The sequence below is a fragment of the Macaca fascicularis genome, chromosome 6 (assembly GCF_037993035.2).
Source record: "Macaca fascicularis isolate 582-1 chromosome 6, T2T-MFA8v1.1".
Classification (NCBI taxonomy): Eukaryota; Metazoa; Chordata; class Mammalia; order Primates; family Cercopithecidae; genus Macaca; species Macaca fascicularis.
Genome location: NC_088380.1, coordinates 47,009,110 through 47,036,173, shown reverse-complemented (window position 1 = coordinate 47,036,173; position 27,064 = coordinate 47,009,110).

Genomic DNA, 27,064 nt, shown 5'->3' with positions numbered 1-27,064 from the left:
TCTCTTTGTTATCGGAGGATATTTCCTTTGGCCCTATAGTCTTCAAAGGGATCGAAATATCAGTTCTCACATTCTCAGAAATAAGGCTTGGAAACAGATCCACGAAATACAGATGTAACTCTGAGAGTGGAAGTCACACATCACAAAGCAGTTTCTCAGAAAGCTTCTTTGCAGTTTTTCTCTGAGGATATATTCTTTTTCACCATAGCCCTTTATGGGCTTCCAAATACCACTTTGCGAATTCCAGAAGAACAGGCTTAGCGAACGGTTTCCTGAAGGGAAAGCTCTAACTCTGCGAGATGAATTAAGAGAACACTTAGCAGTTTCTCAGAAAGCTTCTTTCCAGATTTCATCTGAGGATATTTCCTTTTTCACCAACGCCGTCCATGGGCTTCCTAGTATCCCTTTGTAAATTCCACAATAACCGTCTTAGCGAATGTCTTCTTGAGGGGAAAGGTGTAACTCTGTGAGATGATTTCAAAGAACACAAAGAAGTTTCTCAGAAAGCTTCTTTCCCTTTGTTATCGGAGGATATTTCCATTGGTCCTATAGTCTTCAAAGGGATCCGAATTTTCAGTTCTCAGATTAAACAGACATAAGGCCAGCAAACAGATCAACGAAATACAGATGTAACTCTGTGAGTGGAAGTCACACATCACAAAGCAGTTTCTCAGAAAGCTTCTTTGCAGTTTTTTTCTGAGGATATTTTCTTTTTCACCATAGGCCTCTAGGGGATTCCAAATACCACTTTGTGAATTCCACAAGATCAGGCTTAGCGAACGGCTTCCTTAAGGGAAAGCAGTAACTCTGTGAGATCAATTAGGAGAACACTTAGCAGTTTCTCAGAAAGCTTCTTTCCATATTTCATCTGTGGATATTTCATTTTTCACCATCGCCCTCCATGGGCTTCCAAATATCACTTTGCAAATTCCACAAGAACAGTCTTAGCGAAATTCTTCTTGAGGAGAAAGCTGTAACTCTGTGAGACGATTTCACGAAACACAAAGAAGTTTCTCAGAAAGCTTCTTTCTCTTTGTTATCGGAGGATATTTCCTTTGGCCCCATAGTTTTCAAAGGGATCCTAAATATCCGTTCCCAGAATCCACAGAAATAAGGCTAGCAAACAGATCCAGGAAATACAGAGGTATCTCTGTGAGTAGAAGTAACACATCACAAAGCAGTTTCTCAGAAAGCTTCTTTGCAGTTTTTCTCTGAGGATATTTTCTTTATCGCCATAGCCCTCTATGGGCTTCCAAATATCACTTTGCAAATTCCACAACAACAGGTTTAGCGAACGGCTTCTTGAGGGGAAAGCTGTAACTCTGTGAGGTGAATTAACAGAACACTAAGCAGTTCCTCAGAAAACTTCTTTCCAGATTTCATCTGAGGATATTTCCTTTTTCACCATAGCCCTCTATCGGCTTCCAAATATCACTTTGCAAATTCCACAAGAACAGGCTTAGCGAAAGGCTTCTTGAGGGGAAAGCTGTAAATCTGTGAGATGATTTCACAGAACACAAGGAAGTTTCTCAGAAAGCTTCTTTCTCTGTGTTATCGAAGGATATTTCCTTTGGGTCTATAGTCTTCAAGGGGATCTGAAATATCAGTTCTCAGATTCCTCAGAAATAAGGCTAGCAAACAGATCCACGAAATTCAGATGTAACTCTGTGAGTGGAAGTCACACACCCCAAACTAGTTTCTCAGAAAACTTCTTTCCATTTTTTCTGAGAGAATATTTTCTTTTTCATCAACTACCTTTATGATCTTCCAAATATCACTTTGCAAATTCCACCAGAGCAGTCTTAGCCAACGGCTTCTTGAGGGGAAAGCTGTAACTCTGTGAGATGAATTAACAGAATACTAAGCAGTTTCTCAGAAAGGTTCTTTCTAGTTTTCTGCTGAGGATATTTCCTTTTTCACCATAGCCCTCCATTGACTTCCAAATATCACTTTGAAAATTTCACAAGAACAGTCTTAGCGAAAGGCTTCTTGAGGCGAAAGCTGTAACTCTGTGAGATGATTTCACAGAACACAAAGAAGGTTCTCAGAAAACTTCTTTCTATTTGTTATCAGAGGATATTTCCTTAGGCCCTATAGTGTCCAAGGGATCCGAAATATCAGTTTTCATATTCCACAGAAATAAGGCTAGCAAGCAGATCCACGAAACACAGCTTTAACTCTGTGAGTGGAAGTCACACATCACAAAGCAGTTTCTCAAAACGCTTCTTTGCTGGTATGCTCTGAGGATATTTTCTTTTTCACCATAGCCCTCTAAGGGCTTCCAAATATCATTTTGTGTATTCCACAACAACAGGTTTATCGAATGGCTACTTAACGGGCAAGTTGTACCTCTGTGAGATGAATTAAGACAACACTAAGCAGTTTCTCACAAAGCTTCCTTCCAGATTTCTGTGAGGATATTTCCTTTTTCACCGTAGCTCTCCATGTTCTTCCAAATATGACTTTGCAAATTCCACAAGAACTGTCTTAGGGAAAGGCTTCTTGAGAGGAAAGCTGTAACTCTGTGAGATGATTTCACAGAACCCAAAGAAGTTTCTCAGAAAGCTTCTTTCTCTGTGTTATCGAAGGATATTTCCTTTGGCCCTATAGCCTTCAAAGGGATCTGAAATATCATTTCTCAAATTCCATAGAAATAAGCCTAGCAAACAGAAACAGAAAAACAGCTGTAACTCTGTGAGTGGAAGTCACACATCACAAAGCAGTTTCTCAGAAAGCTTCTTTCCAGTTTTTCTCTAAGGATATTTTCTTTTTCACCTTTGCGCTGTATGGGCTTCCAAATACCACTTGGTGTATTCCACAAGAACAGGCTTAGCGAACGGCTACTTGAGGAGAAGCTGTAACTCTGTGAGATGAATTGACAGAACACTAAGAAGTTTCTCAAAAATCTTCTTTAAAGTTTTCATCTGAGGATATTTCCTTTTTCACCATAGCCCTCCATGGGCGTCGAAATATCTCTTTGCAAATTCCACAAGACTGTCTTAGCGAAAGGCTTCTTGAAGGGAAAGCTGTAACTCTGTGAGATGATTTCACAGAACACAAAGAAGTTTCTCAGAAAGCTTCTTTCTCTTTGTTATCGGAGGATATTTCCTTTGGCATTATAGTCTTCAAAGGTATCCGAAATATCATTTCTCAGATACCACACAAATAAGGCTATCAAACACATCCACGAAACACAGCTGTAACTCTGTGAGTGGAAGTTACACATCACAAAGCAGTTTCTCTGAAAGCTTCTTTCCAGTTTTTCTCTGAGGATATTTTCTTTTTCACCATAGCCCTTTATGGGCTTTCAAATACCACTTTGCGAATTCCACAAGAACTGTCTTAGCGAAAGGCTTCTTGAAGGGAAAGCTGTAACTCTGTGAGATGAGTTAATAGATCACTTCGCAGTTTCTCAGAAAGCTTCTTTCTAGTTTTCATCTGAGGATATTTCCTTTTTCACCATAGTCCTCCATGTTCTTCGAAATATCACTTTGAAAAGTTCACAAGAACAGTCTTAGCGAAAGGCTTCTTGAGGAGAAAGATGTAACTCTGTGACATGATTTCACAGAACACAGAGTAGGTTCTCAGAAAGCTTCTTTCTCTTTGTTATCGGAGGATATTTCCTTTGGCCCTATAGTCTTCAAAGGGATCCGAAATATCAGTTCTCAGATTCCACAGAAATAAGGCTAGGAAACAGATCCACAAAACACAGCTTTAACTCTGTGAGTGGAAGTCACACATCACAAAGCAGTTTCTCAAAAAGCTTCTTTGCCGGTTTTCTCTGATGATGTTTTCTTTTTCAACATAGCCCTCTATGGGCTTAAAGTATCACTTTGTGTATTCCACAACAACAGGTTTATCTAACGGCTACTTGAGGGGAAAGCTCTAACTCTGTCAGATGAATTAAGAGAACACTGAGCAGTTTCTCAGAAAGCTTCTTTCCAGTTTTCATCTGAGCATATTTCCTTTTTCACCATAGCCCTCCATGGGCTCCCAAATAACACTTTGCAAATTTCACAAGAACTGTCTTAGCGAAAGGCTTCTTGAGGGGGAAGCTGTAACTCTGTTAGATGATTTCGTAGAACACAAAAAAGTTTCTCAGAAAGCTTCTTTCTCTGTGTTATCGAAGTATATTTCCTTTGGCTCTATAGTCTTCAAAGGGATCTGAAATATCAGTTCTCAAATTCCAGAGAAATAAGGCTAGCAAAGAGATCCACAAAATACAGCTGTAACTCTGTGAGTGGAACTTACACATCACAAAGCAGTTTCTCAGAAAGCTTCTTTCCAGTTTTTCTCTGAGGATATTTTTTTTTCACCATAGCCCTCTATGGGCTGCGAAATATCACTTTGTGTATTCCAAAACAACAGGCTGATCGAACGGCTACTTGAGGAGAAAGCTGTAACTCTGTGAAATGAATTAACAGAACACTAAGCAGTTTCTCAGAAAGCTTCTTTCCAGATTTCATCTGAGGATATTTCTTTTTTCACCGTAGTCCTCCATGGGCCTCCAAATATCACTTTGCAAATACCACAGTAACTGTCTTAGCGAAAGGCTTCGTGAGGGGAAAGTTGTAACTCTGTGAGATGATTTCACAGAACACAAAGAAGTTTCTCTGAAAGCTTCTTTCTCTGTGTTATCGAAGGATATTACCTTTGGCCCTAGCGTATTCAATGGGATCCGAAATATCAGTTCTCAAATTCCACAGAAATAAGCCTAGCAAACAGATCCACGAAATACAGCTGTAACTCTGTGAGTGGAAATCACACATCACAAAGCAGTTTCTCAGAAAGCTACTTTGCAGTTTTTCTCTAAGGATATTTTCTTTTTCACCATAGCCCTCTAGGGGCTTCCAAATACCACTTTGTGTATTCCACAACAACAGGCTTAGCGAACGGCTTCTTTACGGGAAAGCTGTACATCTGTGATATGAATTAACAAAACACTAAGCAGTTTCTCAGAAAGCTACTTTCCAGTTTTCATCTGAGGATATTTCCTTTTTCACCATAGCCCTCCATGGGCTTCCAAATATCTCCATGCAAATTCCATAAGAACTGTCTTAGCGAAAGGCTTCTTGAGGGGAAAGCTGTAACTCTGTGAGATGATTTTACAGAACACAAAGAAGTTTCTCAGAAAGTTTCTTTTTCTTTGTTATCGGAGGATATTGCCTTTGGCCCTTTAGTCTTCAAAGGGATACGAAATATCACTTCTCAGATTCCACAGAAAAAAAGCTAGCAAACAGATCCACGAAACACAGCTTTAACTCTGTGAGTGGAAGTCACACATCACAAAGCAGTTTCTCAAAAAGCTTCTTTGCCGCTTTTCTCCGAGGTTGTTTTCTTTTTCACCATAGCACTCTATGGGCTTAAAATATCACTTTGTGTATTCCACAACAACAGGTTTATCGAACGGCTGCTTGAGGGGATAGCTCTAACTCTGTGAGACGAATTAAAAGAACACTCAGCAGTTTCTCAGAAAGCTTCTTTCCAGATTTCATGTGAGGATATTTCGTTTTTCACCGTAGCCCTCCAAGGGCTTCCAAATATCATTTTGCAAATTCCACAAGAACTGTCTTAGCGAAAGGCTTCTTGAGGGGAAAGCTGTAACTCTGTGAGATGATTTCACAGAACACAAAGAAGTTTCTCAGAAAGCTTCTTTCTTTTTGTTATCGGAGAATATTTCCTTTGGCCCTATAGTCTTCAAAGGGATCTGAAATATCCGTTCTAAGACTCCAGAGGAATAAGGCTAGCAAACAGCTCCACGAAATACAGCTGTAGCTCTGTGGGTGGAAGTCCTACATCACAAAGCAGTTTCTCAGAAAGGTTCTTTACAGTTTTTCTCTGAGGATAATTTTTTTCCATCATAGCCCTCTATGGGCTTCCAAATATCACATTGTAAATTCCACAAGAACAACCTTAACGAACGGCTTTTTGAGGGGAAAGCTGTAACTCTCTGCGCTGAATTAACAGAACACTAAGCGGTTTCTCAGAAATCTTCTTTCCATTTTTCATCAGAATATATTTCCTTTTTAAACATAACCCTCCATGGGCTTCCAAATATCACTTTGCAAATTCCACAAGAACAGTCTTAGCGAAAGGCTTCTTGAGGGGTAAGCTGTAACTCTGTGAGATGAATTCACAGAACACAAAGAAGTTTCTCAGAAAGCTTCTTTCTCATTTTTATCGGAGGATATTTCCTTTGGCCCTATAGTCCTCAAAGGAACCGAAGTATCCGTTCTCAGATTCCACAGAAATAAAACTAGCAAATAACTCCACGAAATACCCTTCTAACTCAGTGTGTGGAAGTCACACATCACAAAGCAGTTTCTCAGAAAGCTTCTTTCCAGTTTCTCTCTGAGGATATTTTCTTTTCCACGGTAGCCCTCTATGGGCTTCCAAATATCACTTTGCGAATTCCACAAGAACTGGCTTAACGCAAGGCTTCTTGAGGGGAAAGCTGTAACTCTGTGAGATGAATTAACAGAACTCTAAGCAGTTTCTCAGAAAGTTTCTTTCCAGTTTTCATCTGAGGACATTTTCTTTTTCACCATAGCCCTTATTGGGCTTCCAAATATCACTTTGCAATTTCCATAAGAACAGTCTTAGCGAGAGGCTTCTTGAAGGGAATGCTGTAACTCTGTAGGATGATTTCACCGAACAGAAAGAAGTTTCTCAAAAGGCTTTTTTCATTTTGTTTTCCATGGAAATTTCCTTCGGCCCTATAGTCTTGAAAGGGATCCACTATATCCGTTCTCAGATTCCACAGAAATAAGGCTAGCAAACAGTTCCATGAAATACAGCTGTACCTCTGTGAGTGCAAGTCACAAATCAAAAAGCAGTTTCTCAGAAAGCTTCTTTCAAGTTTTTATCTGAGGATATTTTCTTTTTCACCATAGCCCTCTATGGACTTCTAAATCTCACTTTGTAAATTCATCAGAACAGGATCAGCGAACGGCATCCTGAGGGGAAAGCTGTAACTCTGCGAGATGAATTAACAGAACACTAAATAGTTTCTCAGAAAGTTTCTTTCCTGTTTTCATCTTAGGATATTTTCTTTTTCACCATAGCCCTCATTGGGCTTCCAAATATCACTTTGCAAATTCCACAAGAACAGTCTTAACGAAAGGCTTCTTGAAGGGAAAGCTGTAACTCTGTGAGATGATTTCACCGAACACAAAGAAGTTTCTCAGAAAGCTTCTTTCACTTTGTTTTCAAAGGATATTTCCTTTGGCCCTATAGTCTTCAAAGGGATCTGAAATATTAGTTCTCAGATTCCACAGAAATCAGGCTAGCAAAGAGCTCCACGAAACACAGCTGTACCTCTGTGAGTGGAAGTCACATATTACAAAGGAGTTTCTCAGAAACCTTCTTTCCAGTTTTTCTCTGAGGATCTTTTCTCTTAAATCATAGCTCTCTATGGGCTTCCAAATATCACTGTGCAAATTCCACAAGAACAGTCTCAGCTAAAGGCTTCTTGAGGGGAAAGCTGTAGCTCTGTGAAATGAATTAGGAGAACACTAAGCAGTTTCTCATAAAACTTCTTTCCAGTTTTCATCTGAGGATATTTCCTTTTTCAAATAGCCCTCCATGGGCTTCCAAATATCACTTTGCAAATTCCACAAGAGCAGGCTTAGCGAACGGCTTATTGAGGGGAAAGCTGTAACTCTGGGAGATGAATTAACAGAACACTAAACAATTTCTCAGAACGTTTCTTTCCCGTTTAAATCTGAGGATATTTTCTTTTTCACCATAGCCCTCATTGGGCTTCCAAATATCACCTGGCAAATTCCACAAGGACAGTCTTAGCGAAAGGCTTCTTGAAGGGAAAGCTGTAACTCTGTGAAACGATTTCACCGAACACAAAGAGTTTCTCAGAAAGCTTCTTTCACTTTGTTTTCAAAGGATATTTCCTTTGGCCTTATAGACTTCAAAGGGATCTGAAATATTAGTTCTCAGATTCCACAGAAATCAGGCTAGCAAACAGCTCCACGAAACACTGCTGTACCTCTGTGAGTGGAAGTCACACATTACAAAGCAGTTTCTCAGAAACCTTCTTTCCAGTTTTTCTCTGAGGATATTTTCTCTTTCATCATAGCCCCCTTTGGGCTTCGAAATATCACTTTGCAAATTCCACAAGAACAGTCTTAGCTAAAGGCTTCTTGACTGGAAACCTGTAACTCTGTGAGCTGGTTTCACAGAACACAAAGAAGTTTCTCAGAAAGCTTCTTTCTCTTTGTTATCGGAGGATATTTACTTTGGCCCTGTAGATTTCATAGGGATCCGAAAGATGAGTTCTTAGATTCCACAGAAATAAGGCTAGCAAACAGATCCTCGACATAGAGATGTAACACTGTGAGTGGAAGACACACATCACAAAGCAGTTTCTCACAAAGCTTCTTTCGATTTTTTTTTTTGAGGGTATTTTCTTTTTCACCCTAGCCCGCTATGGGTTTTCAAATATCACTTTGCAAATTTCACAAGAACAGGCTTAGTGAACGGCTTCCTGAGGGGAAAGCTGTAGCTCTGTGAAATGAATTAGGAGAACACTAAGCAGTTTCTCATAAAACTTCTTTCCAGTTTTCATCTGAGGATATTTCCTTTTTCAAATAGCCCTCCATGGGCTTCCAAATATCACTTTGCAAATTCCACAAGAGCAGGCTTAGCGAACGGCTTATTGAGGGGAAATCTGTAACTCTATGAGATGAATTAACAGAACAGTAAACAGTTTCTCAGAAAGCTTCTTTCCAGTTTTCTTCTGAGAATATTTACTCTTCACCGTAGCCCTCCAGGGACTGCCTAATATCACTTTGCAAATTCCACAAGAACAGTCTTAGCAAAAGGCTTCTTGAGGGGTAACTGTAACTCTGTGAGATGATTTCTCAGAACACAAAGAAGGTTCTCAGCAAGCTTCTTTGTCTTTGATATGGGAGGATATTTCCTTTGGACCTATAGTCTTCTAAGGGATCTGACATGTAAGTTCTCAGATTCCACAGAAACAAGGGTAGCGAACAGTCCACGAAATACAGCTGTAACTCTGTGAGATGAATTAAAAGAACACTAGGCAGTTACTCAGGAAGCTACTTTCCAGTTTTCATCTGAGGATATTTAATTTTTCATCAGAGCAATCCATGGGCTTCCAAGTATCACTTTGCAAATTCCACAAGAACAGTCTAAGCGAAAGGCTTCTTGAGGGGTAAGCTGTAACTCTGTGAGATGATTACACAGAACAAAAAGAAGTTTCTCAGAAAGCTGCATCCCAATTTTCATCTGAGGATGTTTCCTTTTTCACCGTAGCCCTCCATGGGCTTCCAAATATCACTTTGCAAATTCCACAACAACAGTCTTAGCGAAAGGCCTCTTGAGAGGAAGGCTGTAACTCTGTGAGGTAATTTCACAGAACACAAAGAATTTTCTCAGAAAGATTCTTTCACTTTGTTTTCGGAGGATATTTCCTTTGGCCCTATAGTCTTCAAAGGGATCCGAAATATCAGTTCTCAGATTCCACAGAAATAAGGCTAGCAAACAGATCCACGAAATACAGCTTTAACCCTGAGTGGAAGAACATATCATAAAGCAGTTTCTCAGAAAGCTTCTTTCCAGTTTTTATCAGAGGATATTTTCTTTTTCACCACAGCCCTCTATGGGCTTCCAAATATCAGTTTGCAAATTCAACAAGAACAGGCTTAGCGAATGGATTCTTCATGGGAAAGCTGTAACTCTGTGAGATGAATTAGGAGAACACCAAGCAGTTTCTCAGAAATCTTCTTTCCAGTTTTCATCTGAGGATATATCCTTTTTCACCATAGCCCTCCATGGCCTTCCAAATATCACTTTGCAAATTCCTCAAGAATAGTCTTAGCGAAAGGCTGCTGGAAGGGAAAGCTGTAACTCTGTAAGTTGATTTCACAGAGTACAAAGAAGTTTCTCAGAAAGCTTCTTTCTCTTTGTTATCGGAGGATATTTCCTTTGGCCCTAAAGTCTTCAAGGGGATCCGAAATATCAGTTCTCAGATTCCACAGAAATAAGGCTAGCAAACAGATCCATGAAATACAGCCATAATCTGTGTGTGAAATTCACACATCACAAACCAGTTTCTCAGAAAGCTTCTTTCCAGTTTTTCCCTGAGGAAATTTTCTTTTTCACCATAGCCCTCTATGGGCTTCCAAATTTCAATTTGCAAATTCCACAAGAACATTCTTAGCGAATGGCTACTTTAAGGGAAATCTCTAACTCAGTGAGATAGTTTCACAGAACACAAATAAGTTTCTCGGAAAGCTTCTTTCTCTATCTTATCGGAGGATATTTCATTTGGCCCTATAAACTTCAAAGGGATCCGAAATATCAGTTCTCAGATTTCACAGAAATAAAGCTAGCAAACAGATCCACGAAATACAGCTTTAACCCTGAGTGGAAGAACATATCATAAAGCAGTTTCTCAGAAAGCTTCTTTCCAGTTTTTCTCTGAGGATATTTTCTTTTTCACCATAGCCCATTATGGGCTTCCAAATATCGCTTTGCAAATTCCAGAAGAACAGGCTCAGGGAACAGCTTCTTGAGGGGAAAGCTGTAACTCTGTAAGATGAATTAACAGAACACTAAGCAGTTTCTCAGAAAGCTTCTTTCCTGTTTTCTTCTGAGGATATTTTCTTTTTCACCTTAGCCCTCCACGGGCTTCCAAGTGTCACATTGGAAATTCCACAAGAACAGTCATAGCGATAGGCTTCTTGAAGGGAAAGCTGTAACTCTGTGAGATGATTTCACAGAATACAAAGAAGTTTCTCAGAACGCTTCTTTCTCTTTGTAATCGGAGGATATTTCCTTTGGCCCTGTAGTCTTCAAAGGGGTCCGAAGTATCAGTTCTCAGATTCCACAGACAGAAGGCTAGCAAAGAGATCCACGAAATACAGATGTAACTCTGTGAGTGGAAGTCACACATCACAAAGCAGTTTCTCAGAAAGCTTCCTTCCAGTTTTTCTCTGAGGATATTTTCTTTTTCACCCTATCCCTCTATTTGCTCCTAAATATCACTTTGCAAATTCCACAAGAATAGGCTTAGCGAACGGCTTCTTGAGGGGAAAGCTGTAATTCTGTGAGATGAATTAACAGAACACTAAGCAGTTTCTCAGAAAGCTTTTTTCCAGATTTCATCTGAGGATATTTCCTTTTCCAGCATAGACCTCCATGGGCTTCCTTATAGCACTTTGCAAATTCCACAGCAACAGTCTTAGCGAAAGGCTTCCTGAGGGGAAACCTGTAACTCTGTGAGATTATTTCACAGAACACAAAGAAGTTACTCACAAAGCTGCTGTCTTTTTGTTATGGGAGCTTTCCCCTCAAGAAGCTGTTCACTAAGCCTGTTCTTGTGGAATTGGCAAAGTGATATTTGGAAGCCCATAGAGGGCTATGGTGAAAAAGAAAGTATCCTCAGAGAAAAACTGGAAAGAAGCTTTCTGAGAAACTGCTTTGTGATGTGTGACTTCCACTCACAGAGACATCTGTATTTCGTGGATCTGTTTGCTATTCTTATTTCTGTGGAATCTGAGAACAGATATTTCGGATCCCTTTGTAGACTACAGGGCCAAAGGAAATATCCATCGATAACAAAGAGAAAGAAGCTTTCTGAGAAACTTCTTTGTGTTCTGTGAAATCATCTCACAGAGTTACAGCTTTCGCCTCAAGCAGCCTTTCGCTCAGCCTGTTCTTGTGGAATTTGCAAAGTGATATTTCGATGCCCATAGAGGGCTACCGTGAAAAAGGAAATATCCTCAGATGAAATCTGGAAAGAAGCTTTCTGAGAAACTGCTTAGTGTTCTGTTAATTCATCTCACAGAGTTACAGCTTTCCCCTCAAGAAGCCGTTCGCTAAGCCTGTTCTTGTGGGATTTGCAAAGTGATATTCGGAAGCACATAGAGGGCTATGGTGAAAAAGAAAGTATCCTCAGAGAAAAACTGGAAAGAAGATTTCTGAGAAACTGCTTTGTGATGTGTGACTTGCACTCACAGAGTTACATCTGTATTTCGTGGATCTGTTTGCTAGCCTTATTTCTGTGGAATGAGAACTGATATTTCGGATCCCATTGTAGACTCTAGGGCCAAAGGAAATATCCTCCGATAACAAAGAGAAAGAAGCTTTCTGAGAAGCTTCTTTGTGTTCTGGGAAATCATCTTACAGAGTTACAGCTTTCCCCTCAAGAAGCCTTTCGCTCAGCCTGTTCTTGTGGAATTTGTAAAGTGATATTTCGATGCTCATAGAGGGCTACGGTGAAAAAGGATATATCCTCAGATAAAATCTGGAAAGAAGATTTCTGAGAAACTGCTTAGTGTTCTGTTAATTCATCTCACAGAGTTTCAGCTTTCCCCTCAATAAGCCGTTCGCTAAGCCTGTTATTGTAGAATTTGCAAAGCGATATTTGGAAGCCTCCTATAATGGCGAATACAGCCCCTATTGATAAAACATAGTGGAAGTGGGCGACAACGTAGTATGTGTCATGTAGTTCGATATCTAGGGAAGAGTTTGCCAAGATAATGCCGGTTAGACCCCCTACAGTAAATAGGAAGATAAAGCCCAGGGCTCAAAGTATTGCTGGAGATCATTTAATGTTGCCTCCATGAAGTGTAGCAATTCAGCTAAAAACTTTCACACCGGTGGGGATTTCAATGATTATAGTGGCGGAAGTGAAATAGGCTCGTGTATCTACCTCTATGCCAACTGTAAATATGTGATGGGCCCATGCAATGAAACCTAAAAACCCAATTGATATTATGGCTTAAACTATACCCATATACCCAAACAGTTCTTTTTTTCCAGAGTAGTAAGTTACAATGTGGGAGACTATTCCAAAACCGGGAAGAATGAGGATGTAGACTTCGGGATGACCAAAGAATCAAAATAGGTGTTGATACAGGATAGGGTCTCCTCCTCCAACAGGATCAAAGAAAGTAGTGTTGAGGTTGCGATCTGTTAGCAGTATGGTAATGCCAGAGGCTAAGACTGGTAGAGAGAGGAGTAGAAGGACTGCTGTGATTAAGATTGATCAGACAAATAAGGGGGTTTGGTATTGGGATATTGCGGGGGGTTTTATGTTGATGATGGTAGTAATAAAGTTGATGGACCCTAAGATAGAGGAAATACCTGCTAGGTGGAGGGAGAAGATGATTAAATCTACGGAAGCTCCTGGGTGGGAGAAGTTTCCTGCCAAAGGGGGATACACTGTTCAACCTGTTCCGGCGCCAGCTTCTACTATGGCTGACGCCATTAGTAGCAGGAAAGAAGGAGGGAGGAGTCAGAAGCTTATATTATTTAGATGGGGAAATGCTATGTCGGGTGCGCCGATTATTAAGGGCACTAGTCAGTTCCCGAAGCCTCCAATTATAATAGGTATGACTATAAAGAAAATTATAATGAATGCATGGGCCGTTACAATAACGTTGTAGATGTGGTCGTTACCTAGTAGATTGCCAGGTTGACCTAGTTCAGCTCGAATGAGAAGGCTTAGGGCTGTACCTATGACCCCAGCTCATGCACCAAATAGTAAATATAGGGTTCCAATGTCTTTATGGTTTGTTGAAAATAGTCAACGGTTGATGAGCATAAGTGGGATGGAAAAAGTGGTAAAATGGCTGAGTAAGTATTAGGCTGTAAACCTAAAGATGGGGGTCTAGTCCTCCTTTTACCAGCCCCGAGGTGATTTTCTTGTTGAATTGCAAATTCAAAGGAGCAGCTTCAGAGTTTCTGCCGGGGCTTCTCCCGCCTTTTTTTCCTGCGGCGGGAGAAGTGGATCAAAGCCAGTCGATTAGGGTGTTTAGCTGTTAACTAAGTTTTTGTGGGTTTGAATCCCATTGATCTAGTAAGGGCTTAGCTTAATTAAAGTAGTTGATTTGCGTTCAATTGATGCAGAGTAGGTGTTTGCAGTCCTTATGTGTTTCAGAAATTAAGTATTTTTACTTACTAAGGGCTTTGAAGGCTCTTGGTCTTGTTTAACCTAAATTTCTAGTGGGTAGTTAAGATTAGGGGAGAGATCGGTAGTAAAAGAGTAGAGGTGATGATGAGCGGGGGGATAAGGGGTGTGGGTTTTGTATTTTCGACTTGTCACGTTATTTTTGTGTTGTTGGATGTGGGGAATAGTGTTAGGGAGGTGGTGTAGATTAGGCGTATGTAGAAGTATAGGTTAAGTAGAGTTATGGTAATTATGATAGAGGGGATAAGGAAGTTGTTTTTCATTGTGAGTTCTTGAATAATAATTCATTTGGGTAGGAAGCCAGTTAGAGGGGGTAAGCCTCCTAGGGATATGAGAATGGGTGCTGTTAGTGGTGCTAGGTGGGTTGGTTTGTTTCAGGTGCGGGATAGTATGAGAGTTGTGGTGCTTGAGCTTAGGTTAAGGGTCAGGAATATGGTAGTTGTTAGGATAATATATATAGTTAAATAAAGAGTTGTAATAGTTGGGTTGTATACCAGTGTTATTATTATTCAACCCGTGTGTGTGATTGAAGTGTATCCTAGGATTTTGCATAATTGTGTTTGGTTAAGACCCCCTCAACTGCCCACTACAATGGACAGGGTAGAGAGGGTTAGGAGGATGTGGGTATTGATTGATGGGTTAATTTGGTATATGATTGAGATGGGGGCTAGTTTTTGCCATGTAAGGAGGAGTAGGCCGGAAGTTAGGGATGTTCCTTGGGTGACTTCTGGGACTCAGAAGTGAAAGGGGGATATTCCCAGTTTTATGGCAAGGGCGGTTGTTATTATTAGGGATGGGGGTTGGTTAATGTGACTTGTTGTTGTTCAGCATCCTGATGATAGGTTGTTAGAGATAATTGCTATTGTGAGAATTATAGATGTGGTGGACTGTATTAGGAAGTATTTGGTAGCAGCTTCCATAGAGCGGGGGTTTGTTTTTTTTATTAGAATTGGGACGAAGGCTAGTATGTTTATTTCTAGGCCTGCTCAGGCGAGAAATCAGTGTGAGCTTAGTGTTGTGATAAGTGTGCCTGTAATTATTGTGGTGTAGATAATGAGTTGGGCTAGTGGGTTAATTAGTACGGGGAGGATATGACCAACATTTTCGGGGTATGGGCCCGATAGCTTGTTTAGCTGACCTTACTTTAGGATAAGGTGTATGAGGTAGCACGGAGAAGTTTGGATTCTCAGGGGTAGGTTCAATACCTACAATCCTAGAAATAAGAGGGTTGAGGCCTCTATTGTTTACTCTATCAAAGTAACTCTTTTGTCAGACATATTTCTAGGTTTGAGGGGGAATGCTGGAGATTGCGATGGGTATTGAGGTGCATCATATGAGTAGTGCCAGTGTGAGTGGGAGGAAGCTTTTTCATAGTAGGTGTATGAGTTGGTCATAACGGAATCTGGGGTATGCTGCTCGGATTCATAGGAATAGGGAAGTTAGGAAGAGTGTTTTGGTGGTGAAGCATGTTGTGAATAGCTCTGGTGAATGGATGGGGTAGAATGTGCCTAGGAAAATTGTGGTTGTTAGGGCGTTCATTATGATGATGTTTATGTATTCGGCTATGAAGAACAGGGCGAATGGACCTGCAGCGTATTCAATGTTAAAGCCTGATACTAATTCTGATTCGCCCTCTATGAGATCAAAGGGGGTTCGATTTGTTTCTGCTAACGTAGAGGTAAATCATATTATGGCTAAGGGTCATGATGGTAGGAGAAGTCATAGGTGTTCTTGCGTTGTAATGAGTGTATTGAGGTTAAATGAACCACTTATTAGTAGGACTGATAGTAGGATAATAGCGAGGGTGACTTCGTATGAAATTGTTTGAGCGACGGCTCGTAGGGCTCCGATTAGGGCATAGTTTGAGTTTGATGCTCATCCTGATCATAGGATGGAGTAGACGATTAGGCTAGACATGGCTAGGATGAACAGGAGTCCTAGATTGAAGTTGATTAGAGCATTGGGTATGGGGAGGGGAGTTCATAGGAGAAGGGCAATGAAGAAGGCTAGAGCGGGTGCGATAATATAGAGGGTAGTGGTAGTTGTTGAGGGTTTTAGAGGTTCTTTAGTGAAAAGTTTTATTGCATCGGCAAAGGGTTGTAATAGTCCATATGGACCTACAACATTGGGTCCCTTTCGTAGTTGTATATAGCCTAGTAACTTTCGTTCAACGAGTGTGAGGAATGCCATGGCAGCTAATGTAGGTATAACTAGAAGTAAAAGGTTTATTGTGGTCATGATGTTAAGAAGAGGAGTTGAACCTCTGGTTATAAAGTTTTAAGTTTTATGCAATTACCGGGCTCTGCCATCTTAACAAACCCTGTTTTTGGGTGAGATGTGTGATACTTTGCTAAATTGAGACTAGGTCATTTATGTAATGAAGGCGCTTTATGAAGTGGGCCTTATTTCTCTTGTCCTTTCGTACAGGGAGAAATGTACAATAGATAGAAACCGACCTGGATTGCTCCAGTCTGAACTCAGATCACGTAGGACTTTAATCATTGAACAAACGAACCCTTGATAGCTGCTGCACCATTAGGATGTCCTGATCCAACATCGAGGTCGTAAGCTCTATTGTCGATATGGACTCTAGAATAGAATTGCGCTGTTATCCCTAGGGTAACTTGTTCCGTTGATCAAATTATTGGATCAATTATGAATGTTAGCTCGCTTTGACTTGTGTGGTCTTAGCATGTGTTGTTCGGAGGTTTCGTTGTGCTCCGAGGTCACCCCAACCAAAATTTTTAATGCAGGTGTAGTAGTTTAAAGGTCCGTGGGTTTGTATGGTTTTTGATTGCATTAATAAATTAAAGCTCCATAGGGTCTTCTCGTCTTATTATCTTATGTCCGTCTCTTCACGGACAGGTCAATTTCACTGGTTAAAAGTAAGAGACAGTTAAACCCTCGTGGTGCCATTCATGCGAGTCCCTATTTAAAGAACAAGTGATTATGCTACCTTTGCACGGTCAGGGTACCGCGGCCGTTAAACGTGTGTCACTGGGCAGGCAGTGCCTCTAATACTAGTAATGCTAGAGGTGATGTTTTTGGTAAACAGGCGGGGTTTGAGTTTGCCGAGTTCCTTTTACTTTTTTTAACCTTTCCTTAGGGCATGCCTGTGTTGGATTAACAGTGAAGGTGGCATGGGCTTGTTTGTGCTTGCTATGCCTGGCTGTTAAGTATCGGTGAGGCTTTCGGTCCGATTTAGGCTTATGCAGTGGAGAAAATATTCATGTTACTTATACTAGCATTATTGCTTCTATAGGGTGATAGATTAATCCAATGTGGTGTGAGGAGTTCAGTTATGTGTTTGGTATTTTTGAAGTGGTTGATGTTGAGCTTGAACGCTTTCTTAATTGATGGCTGCTTTTAGGCCAACTATGGTAATTGGGGGTTTTACTCTCTCCGTAAGGCTTTTTCCTAGTGTCTGAAGAGCTGTCCCTCTTTAGACTAGCAATTAAGCTTACAGGGGGATTAGGTAGTTCTGCAGGTAAGCTTAAGGTCGAACTAAGATTCTGTCTTGGATAACCAGCTATCACCAGGCTCGGTAGGCTTGTCACCTCTACCCAGAAATCTTCCCACTATTTTGCCACATAGATGGGTGCACTCTTTTAGCTGTTTTTGGGTAGCTCGTCTGGTTTCGGGGAATTTGGCTTGTAGTTCTCTTTGTGAAATTGTTTCTAGCTAATCCATTATGCGAAAGGTACAGGAGTTAGTCCTTGCTATTTTGTGCTTGGGTGGTTTTCTATATTTCCCTTACGGTACTATATCTATAGCACCAGATTAAAATTTCTATCACCTATACTTTGTGTAGGTGAATGGTTTAATGTGTGATGGCTTGGTATTAGTGTTGGCTATGCTTAGGGCTAGTATTGGCTCAAGGCAATCAAGTGGTATTGAGATTTTCTGGGTGTAAGCCAGATGCTTTATATTAAGCTATGCCTTGATTTATCCAAGTGCACCTTCCAGTACACTTAGCGTGTTACGACTTATCCCCTCTATATAAATATTAGGGCGTTTAGTTAAGATGTTCCTTAAATATATTTGAGGGGAGTGACGGGCCGTGTGTGCACGCTTTATGGCCTGGTTCAATTAAGCACTCTATTCTTAATTTACTGCTAAATCCTCCTTGGACTCTTAGGTTTCATAAGAGTTTTCGTGGTATTTTCTAAGATAGAAAATGTAGCCCATTTTTTTTACCGTCTCATGGGCTACACCTTGACCTAACGTTTTTGCGGTGGGGGCATTTGCGCTCACTTTGTAACCTTTATCAGGGTTTGCTGAAGATGGCGGTATATAGGCTAAGCAAGAGAGGGTGGGGTGGATCGGGGTTTATCGATTATGGAACAGGCTCCTCTAGGGGGATGTAAAGCACCGTCAAGTCCTTTGAGTTTCAAGCTGTTGCTTGTAGTATTCTGGCGAGTAGTTTTGTTATTTAACTATTGAGGTTTAGGGCCAAGCATAGTGGGGTGTCTAATCCCAGTCTGGGTCCTGGGTATTGTGTGTTCAGAAGCTCTAAAGCCACTTTCGTAGTTTATTTTACATCAGCTAGAGTTTTACAGTTTAGATGGAGTTTAGCTTTATTATGTCAGATCTTAAACACCCTCTACGCCGATCTCTATTAGCTAGGGTTAATCGTGTGACCGCGGTGGCTGGCACGAAATTAACCAACCCTAAATATAGCATAGCTTAGTTAAACTTTCGTTTATTGCTAAATATTTGTCACTGCAGTCTCCCGTGGGGGTGTGGCCAGGCAAAGCGTTTTGAGCTGCGTGTGCGTGCTTGATGCTTGCTCCTCTTGGTCATGATGATTTATAGGGCATCTTCACCGGGAAGGGGATGCTTGCATGTGTAATCTTGCTAAGAGCCAATAGAAAGGCCAGGACAAAGCCTATTTGTTTATGGGGTGTGCAAACCCATCTAGGCATTTTCAGTGTCGTGCTTTGGGCGGGTTTAACCTACATAAACGGAGATGTGAGTATAATTGTGGGGTAGTTTCTTTCAGGTTGTGGGGGAGGAGCCTGTTATGGGTTGGTGTTAAGAGTGTTTAGTGAAGTAAATACTTATTAATTGAGGGAATGGCAGTTGGAGTCGTGCACACCTAAAAGATGAAAATACAAGCTCTGATCGGACATATTAAGACTTTTGTTTTTGGGGTTTGGCAAGAGTGGGTTTTGGATGAAGGTCGGAGATGGGGGTGGGGGGGTTTGGTGAAATTTTATTGTGGTTTGTGGTGTGGTGGGAGTGGTGTTGCGGAACTGGTTATTGGTATGTCCTACAAGCATGAATTAAATAACACCTTGATAGGGTTTTGTGTGGAGCTAGAATATTGAACGTAGGTGCAATCAACAACTGCATGTACTAGGAATCAAAGACAGGCGCATACAGGACGGGATGTGGTGGGAGTCAGCATTCTGCGATGAGGTTGCGTGCGGACCAGAGATAAAAGATACCAAATGCATGGAGAGCTCCCATGACTGGTTAATAGGGTGATAGACCCGTGATCCATTGAGATGTCTTATTTAAGGGGAACGTGTGGGCGATCTTGATTGCTAGGGCCCTGAGGTAAGAACCAGATGCCTGCTACAGCTCAAGTATAGCTACCCCCACGAGCTATGGGCCCGGAGCGAGGAGAGTAGTACTCTTGTGCGGGATATTGTTTTCACGGAGGATGGTGAACAAGGGATTCCTAAGTGAGGGGGGGCATCCGTGGTGAAGAGGATTATTTAATAGATATGTACTATGTCCGATGAACGACTTAACGTACTATGGACGATTTACATGGATTGGTCTAGTTGATATCCGTGGGGAGGATGAGTTGGATTTGGAGGAGTCATATTATGTACTACTGTTTGATGATTCCACAGAACAAAAAGAAGTTTCTCAGAAAGCTTCTGACTCTTTGTTATCGGAGGATATTTCCTTTGGCCCTATAGTCTTCAAAGGGGTCCGAAATATCAGTTCTCAGATTCCAGAGAAATAAGGCTAGCAAACAGATCCACGAAATACAGATGTAACTCTGTGAGTGGAAGTCACACATCACAAAGCAGTTTCTCAGAAAGCTTCCTTCCAGTTTTTCTCTGAGGATATTTTCTTTTTCACCCTATGCCTCTATGGGCTTCTAAATATCACTTTGCAAATTCCACAAGAACAGGCTTAGCGAACGGATTCTTGAAGGGAAAGCTGTAATACTGTGAGATGAATTAACAGAACACTAAGCAGTTTCTCAGAGAGCTTCTTTCCAGTTTTCATCTGAGGATATTTCCTTTTCCAGCATAGACCTCCATGGGATTCCATAAATCACTTTGCAAATTCCACAAGAAAAGTCTGAGCGAAAGGCGTCTTGAGGGGAAAGCTGTAACTCTGTGAATGATTTCACAGAACACAAAGAAGTTACTCAGAAAGCTGCTGTCTTTTTGTTATGGGAGTTTCCCCTCAAGAAGACGTTCACTAAGTCTGTTCTTGTGGAATTTGCATAGTGATATTTGGAAGACCTTAGAGGGATATGGTGAAAGAGAAAATATCCTCAGAGAAAAACTGGAAAGAAGCTTTCTGAGAAACTGCTTTGTGGTGAGTGACTTCCACTCACAGAGTTACAGCTGTATTTCGTGGATCTGTTTGCTAGCCTGATTCATGTGGAATCTGAGAACTGATATTTCGGATCCCTTCGATGACAATAGGACCAAAGGAAATATCCTCTGATAACAAAGAGAAAGAAGCTTTCTGAAAAATTTCTTTGTGTTCTGTGAAACCATCTCAGAGAGTTACAGCTTTTCCCTCAAGAAGCCTTTCGCTCAGCCTGTTCTTGTGGAATTTGCAAAGTGATATTTCGATGCCCATAGAGGCCTACGGTGGAAAGGAAATATCCTCAGATGAAATCTGGAAAGAAGCTTTCTGAGAAACTGCTTAGTGTTCTGTTAATTCATCTCACAGAGTTACAGCTTTCCCCTCAAGAAGCCGCTCGCTAAGCCTGTTCTTGTGGAATTTGCAAAGTGATATTTGAAAGCCCATAGAGGGTTATGGTGAAAAAGAAAATATCCTCAGAGAAAAACTGCAAAGAAGCTTTCTGAGAAACTGCTTTGTGGTGTGTGACTTCCACTCACAGAGTTACATCTGTATTTCGTAGATCTGTTTGCTAGCCTAATTTCTGTGGAATCTGAGAACTGATATTTCGGATCCCTTTGTAGACTATAGGGCCAAAGGAAACAACCTCCGATAACAAAGAGAAAGAATCTTTCTGAGAAGCTTCTTTGTGTTCTGTGAAATCATCTCAGAGTTACAGCATTCACCTCAAGAAGCCTTTCGCTCAGGCTGTTCTTCTAGAATTTGCAATGTGATATTTCGATGCCCATAGAGGGCTACGGTGAAAAAGGAAATATCCTCAGGTGAAATCTGGAAAGAAGCTTTCTGAGAAACTGCTTAGTGTTCTGTTAATTCATCTTACAAAGTTACAGCTTTTCCTTCAAGAAGCCGTTCGCCTAGCCTATTCTGGTGGTATGGGCAAAGTGATATTTGGAAGCCCATAGAGGGCTATGGTGAAAAAGAAATTATTTTCAGAGAAAAACTGGAAAGAAGCTTTCTGAGAAACTGTTTTGTGATGTGACTTCCACTCACCGGGTTACACCTCTATTTCGTGGATCTGTTTGCTAGCCTTATTTCTGTTGGATCTGAGAACTGATATTTCGGATTCCTTTGAAGACTACAGGGCCAAAGGAAATATCCTCCGATAACAAAGAGAAAGAAGCTTTCTGAGAAACTTCTTTGTGTTCTGTGAAATCATCTCACAGAGTTTCAGCTTTCGCCTCAATAAGCCTTTCGATCAGCCTGTTCTTGTGGAATTTGCAAAGTGATATTTCGATGCTCATAGAGGGCTACCGTGAAAAAGGAAATATCCTCATATGAAATCTGGAAAGAAGCTTTCTGAGAAACGGCTTAGTGTTCTCCTAATTCATCTCCCAGAGTTACAGCTTTCCACTCAAGAAGTCGTTGGCTAAGCCTGTTCTTGTGGAATTGGCAAAGTGATATTTGGAAGCCCATAGAGGGCTGTGGTGAAAAAGAAAATATCCTCAGAGAAAAAGTGGAAAGAAGCTTTCTGAGAAACTGCTTTGTGATGTGTGACTTCCACTCACAGAGTTACATCTGTATTTCGTGGATCTGTTTGCTAGTCTAATTTCTGTGGAATCTGAGAACTGATATTTCGGATCCCTTTGAAGACCATAGGGCAAAAGGAAATATCCTCCGATAACAAAGAGAAAGAAGCTTTCTGACAAACTTCTATGTATTTTGTGAAATATTCTCACAGAGTTATAGCTTTCCCCTAAAGAAGCCTTTGGCTCAGCCTGTTCTTGTGGAATTTGCAAGTGATATTTCGATGCCCATAGAGGGCTACGGTGAAAAAGGAAGTATCCTCAGATGAAATCTCGAAAGAAGCTTTGTGAGAAATTGCTTAGTGTTCTGAGAAATCATCTCACAGAGTTACAGCTTTCCCCTCAAGAAGCCGTTCAATAAGCCTGTTCTTGTGGAATTTGCAAAGGGATATTTGGAAGCCCATAGAGGGTTAAGGTGAAAAAGAAAAAATCCTCAGAGAAAAACAGGAAAGAAGCTTTCTGAGAAACTGCTATGTGGTGTGTGACTTCCACTCACGGAGTTATATCTATATTTCGTGGATCAGTTTGCTGGCTTTATTTCTGTGGAATCTGAGAACTGAAATTTCGAATCCCTTTGAAGACCATAGGGCCAAAGGAAATATCCGCCGACAACAAAGAGAAAGAAGCTTTCTGAGAAACTTCTTTGTGTTCTGTGAAATCATCTCACAGAGTTACAGCTTTCCCCTCAAGAAGCCTTTCGCTAAGCCTGTTCTTGTGGAATTTGCAAACTGATATTTCGATGCCCATAGAGGTCTACAGTGAAAAAGGAAATATCCTCAGATGAAATTTGGAAAGAAGCTTTCTGAGAAACTGCTTAGTGTTCTCTGAAATCATCTCACAGACTTACAGCTTTCCACTCAAGAAGCCGTTCGCTAAGCCTGTTCTTGTGGAATTTCCAAAGTGATATTTGGAAGCCAATAGAGGGCAATGATGAAAAAGAAAATATCCTCAGAGAAAAATTGGAAAGAAGCTTTCTGAGAAACTGCTTTGTGATGTGTCACTTCCACTCACAGAGTTACATCTCTATTTGGTGGATCTGTTTGCTTGCCTTATTTCTGTGGAAACTGAGAACTGATATTTCGGATCCCTTTGAAGACTATAGGGCCAAAGCAAATATCCTCCGATAACAAAGAGAAAGAAGCTTTCTGAGAAACTTGTTTGTGTTCAGTGAAATCATCTCACAGAGTTACAGGTTTCCCCTGAAGAAGCCTTTCGCTAAGCCTGTTCTTGTGGAATTTGCAAAGTGATATTTCGATGCCAATAGAGGTCTACGGTGCAAAAGGAAATATCCTCAGATGAAATCTGGTAAGAAGATTTCTGAGAAACTACTTAGTGTTCTGTTCATTCATCTCACAGAGTTACAGGTTTCCCCTCAAGATGCCGTTTGCTAAGCCGGTTCTTGTAGAATTTACAAAGTGATATTTGGAAACTCATAGAGGGCAATGGTGAAAAAGAAAATATCCTCAGAGAAAAACAGGAAAGAAGCCTTCAGAGAAACTGCTTTGTGATGTGTGACCTCCACTCACAGAATTACATCTGTATTTCGTGAATCTGTTTGCTAGCCTTATTTCTGTGGAATCTGAGAACTGATGTTTCGGATACCTTTGAAGACTACAGGGCCAAAGGAAATATCCGATAACAAAGAGAACGAAGCTTTCTGAGAAACTGCTTTGTGATATGTGGCTTCGACTCACAGTTACATCTGTGTTTCATGGATCTGATTGCTAGCCTTATTTCTGTGGAATCTGAGAACTGAGATTTCGGATCCCTTTGAAGAATATATCGCCAAAAGAAATATCCTCCGTTAACAAAGAGATAGAAGCTTTCTGAGAAACTTCTTTGTGTTCTGTGAAATCATCTTACAGAGTTACAGCTTTCCCCTTAAGAAGCCTTTCGCTCAGCCTATTCTTGTGGAATTTGCAAAGTGATATTTCGATGCCCATAGAGGACTACGGTGAAAAAGGAAATATCCTCAGATGTAATCTGGAAAGAAGCTTTCTGAGAAACTGCTTAGTGTTCTGATAATTCATCTCACAGATTTACAGCTTTCCCCTCAAGAATCCGTTCGCTAAGCCTGTTCTTGTGGAATTTGCAAAGTGATATTTGGAAGCCCATAGAGGGCTATGGTGAAAACGAAAATATCCTCAGGAAAAACTGGAAAGAAGATTTCTGAGAAACTGGTTTGTGATGTGTGACTTCCACTAACAGAGTAACATCGCTTTTTCGTGGATCTGTTTGCTAGGCTTATTACAATGGAATCTGAGAACTGACATTTTGGATTCTTTTGAAGACTGCAGGGCCAAAGGAAATATCCTCCGATAACAAAGAGAAAGAAGATTTGTGAGAAACTTCTTTGTTTTCTGTGAAATCAACTCACATAGTTACAGCTTTCCTCTCAAGAAGCCATTTGCTCAGCCTGTTTTGTGGAATTTGCAAAGTGATATTTCGATGCCCATAGAGGGCTACGGTGAAAAAGGAAATATCCTCAGATGAAATATGGAAAGAAGCTTTCTGATAAACAGCTCAGTGTTCTATTAATTCAACTCACAGAGTTATAGATTTCCCCTCAAGAAGCCGTTGCTAAGCCTGTCCTTGTGGAATTTGAAAAGTGATATTTGCAAGCCCATAGAGGGCTATGGTGAAAAAGAAAATATCCTCAGACAAAAACTGGAAAGAAGATTTCTGAGAAACGGCTTTTTATGTGTGACTTCCACTCAGAGAGTTACATCTGTATTTCATGGATCTGTTTACTAGCCTTATTTCTGTGGAATCTGTGAACTAATATTTCGGATCCCACTGAAGACTATAGTGACAAAGGAAATATCCTCCGAAAACAAAGACAAAGAAGCTTTCTGTGAAACTTCTTTGTGTTCTGTGAAATCATCTCACAGAGTTAAAGCTTTCCCCTCAAGAAGCCTTTCGCTCAGCCTGTTCTTGTGGAATTTGCAAAGTGATATTTAGAAGCCCATAGGGGGCTATGGTGAAAAAGAAAATATCCTCAGAGAAAAACTGGAGGCAGCTTTCTGAGAAACAGCTTTGTGATGTGTGACTTCCACTCACAGAGTTACATCTGTATTTCGTGGATCGGTTTGCTAGCCTTATTTCTGTGGAATCTAAGAACTGAGATTTCGGATCCCTTTGAAGAGTATAGGGCCAAAGGAAATATCCTCCGATAACAAAGAGAAAGAAGCTTTCAGAGAAACTTCTTTGTGTTCTGTGAAATCATCTCACCGAGTTACAGCTTTCCTCTCAAGAAGCCGTTCGCTCAGCCTGTTTTGTGGAATTTGCTAAGTGATATTTCTATGCCCATAGAGGGCTAAGGTGAAAAAGGAAATATCCTCAGGTGAAATCTGGAAAGAAGCTTTCTGAGAACCTGCTTAGTGCTCTGTTCATTCTTCGCACAGAATTACAGAATTCCCCAGAAGAAGACGTTCACTAAGCCTGTTCTTGTGGAATTCGCAAAGTGACATTTGGAAGCCCTTAGAGGCTATGGTGAAAAAGAAAATATCTTCAGATAAAAACTTGAAAGAAGCCTTCTGAGAAACTTCTTTGTGATAAGTGACTTCCACCACAGAGTTATATCTGTATTTCGTGGATCTGTTTGCTGGCCTTATTTCTGTTTGATCTGAGAACTGAAATTTCCGATCCCTTTAAAGACTTTAGGGCCAAAGGAAATATCCTCCGATAACAAAGAGAAAGAAGCTTTTGAGAAACTTCTTTGTGTTCTGTGAAATCATCTCACAGAGTTACAGCTTTCCACTCAAAAAGCCTTTCACTCAGAATGTTCTTGTGGAATTTGCAAAGTGATATTTCGATGCCCATATAGGTCTACGGTGAAAAAGGAAATATCCTCAGATGAAATCTGGAAAGAAGCTTTCTGAGAAACGGCTTAGTGTTCTCCTAATTCATCTCCCAGAGTTACAGCTTTCCACTCAAGAAGTCGTTGGCTAAGCCTGTTCTTGTGGAATTGGCAAAGTGATATTTGGAAGCCCATAGAGGGCTGTGGTGAAAAAGAAAATATCCTCAGAGAAAAAGTGGAAAGAAGCTTTCTGAGAAACTGCTTTGTGATGTGTGACTTCCACTCACAGAGTTACATCTGTATTTCGTGGATCTGTTTGCTAGTCTAATTTCTGTGGAATCTGAGAACTGATATTTCGGATCCCTTTGAAGACCATAGGGCAAAAGGAAATATCCTCCGATAACAAAGAGAAAGAAGCTTTCTGACAAACTTCTATGTATTTTGTGAAATATTCTCACAGAGTTATAGCTTTCCCCTAAAGAAGCCTTTGGCTCAGCCTGTTCTTGTGGAATTTGCAAGTGATATTTCGATGCCCATAGAGGGCTACGGTGAAAAAGGAAGTATCCTCAGATGAAATCTCGAAAGAAGCTTTGTGAGAAATTGCTTAGTGTTCTGAGAAATCATCTCACAGAGTTACAGCTTTCCCCTCAAGAAGCCGTTCAATAAGCCTGTTCTTGTGGAATTTGCAAAGGGATATTTGGAAGCCCATAGAGGGTTAAGGTGAAAAAGAAAAAATCCTCAGAGAAAAACAGGAAAGAAGCTTTCTGAGAAACTGCTATGTGGTGTGTGACTTCCACTCACGGAGTTATATCTATATTTCGTGGATCAGTTTGCTGGCTTTATTTCTGTGGAATCTGAGAACTGAAATTTCGAATCCCTTTGAAGACCATAGGGCCAAAGGAAATATCCGCCGACAACAAAGAGAAAGAAGCTTTCTGAGAAACTTCTTTGTGTTCTGTGAAATCATCTCACAGAGTTACAGCTTTCCCCTCAAGAAGCCTTTCGCTAAGCCTGTTCTTGTGGAATTTGCAAACTGATATTTCGATGCCCATAGAGGTCTACAGTGAAAAAGGAAATATCCTCAGATGAAATTTGGAAAGAAGCTTTCTGAGAAACTGCTTAGTGTTCTCTGAAATCATCTCACAGACTTACAGCTTTCCACTCAAG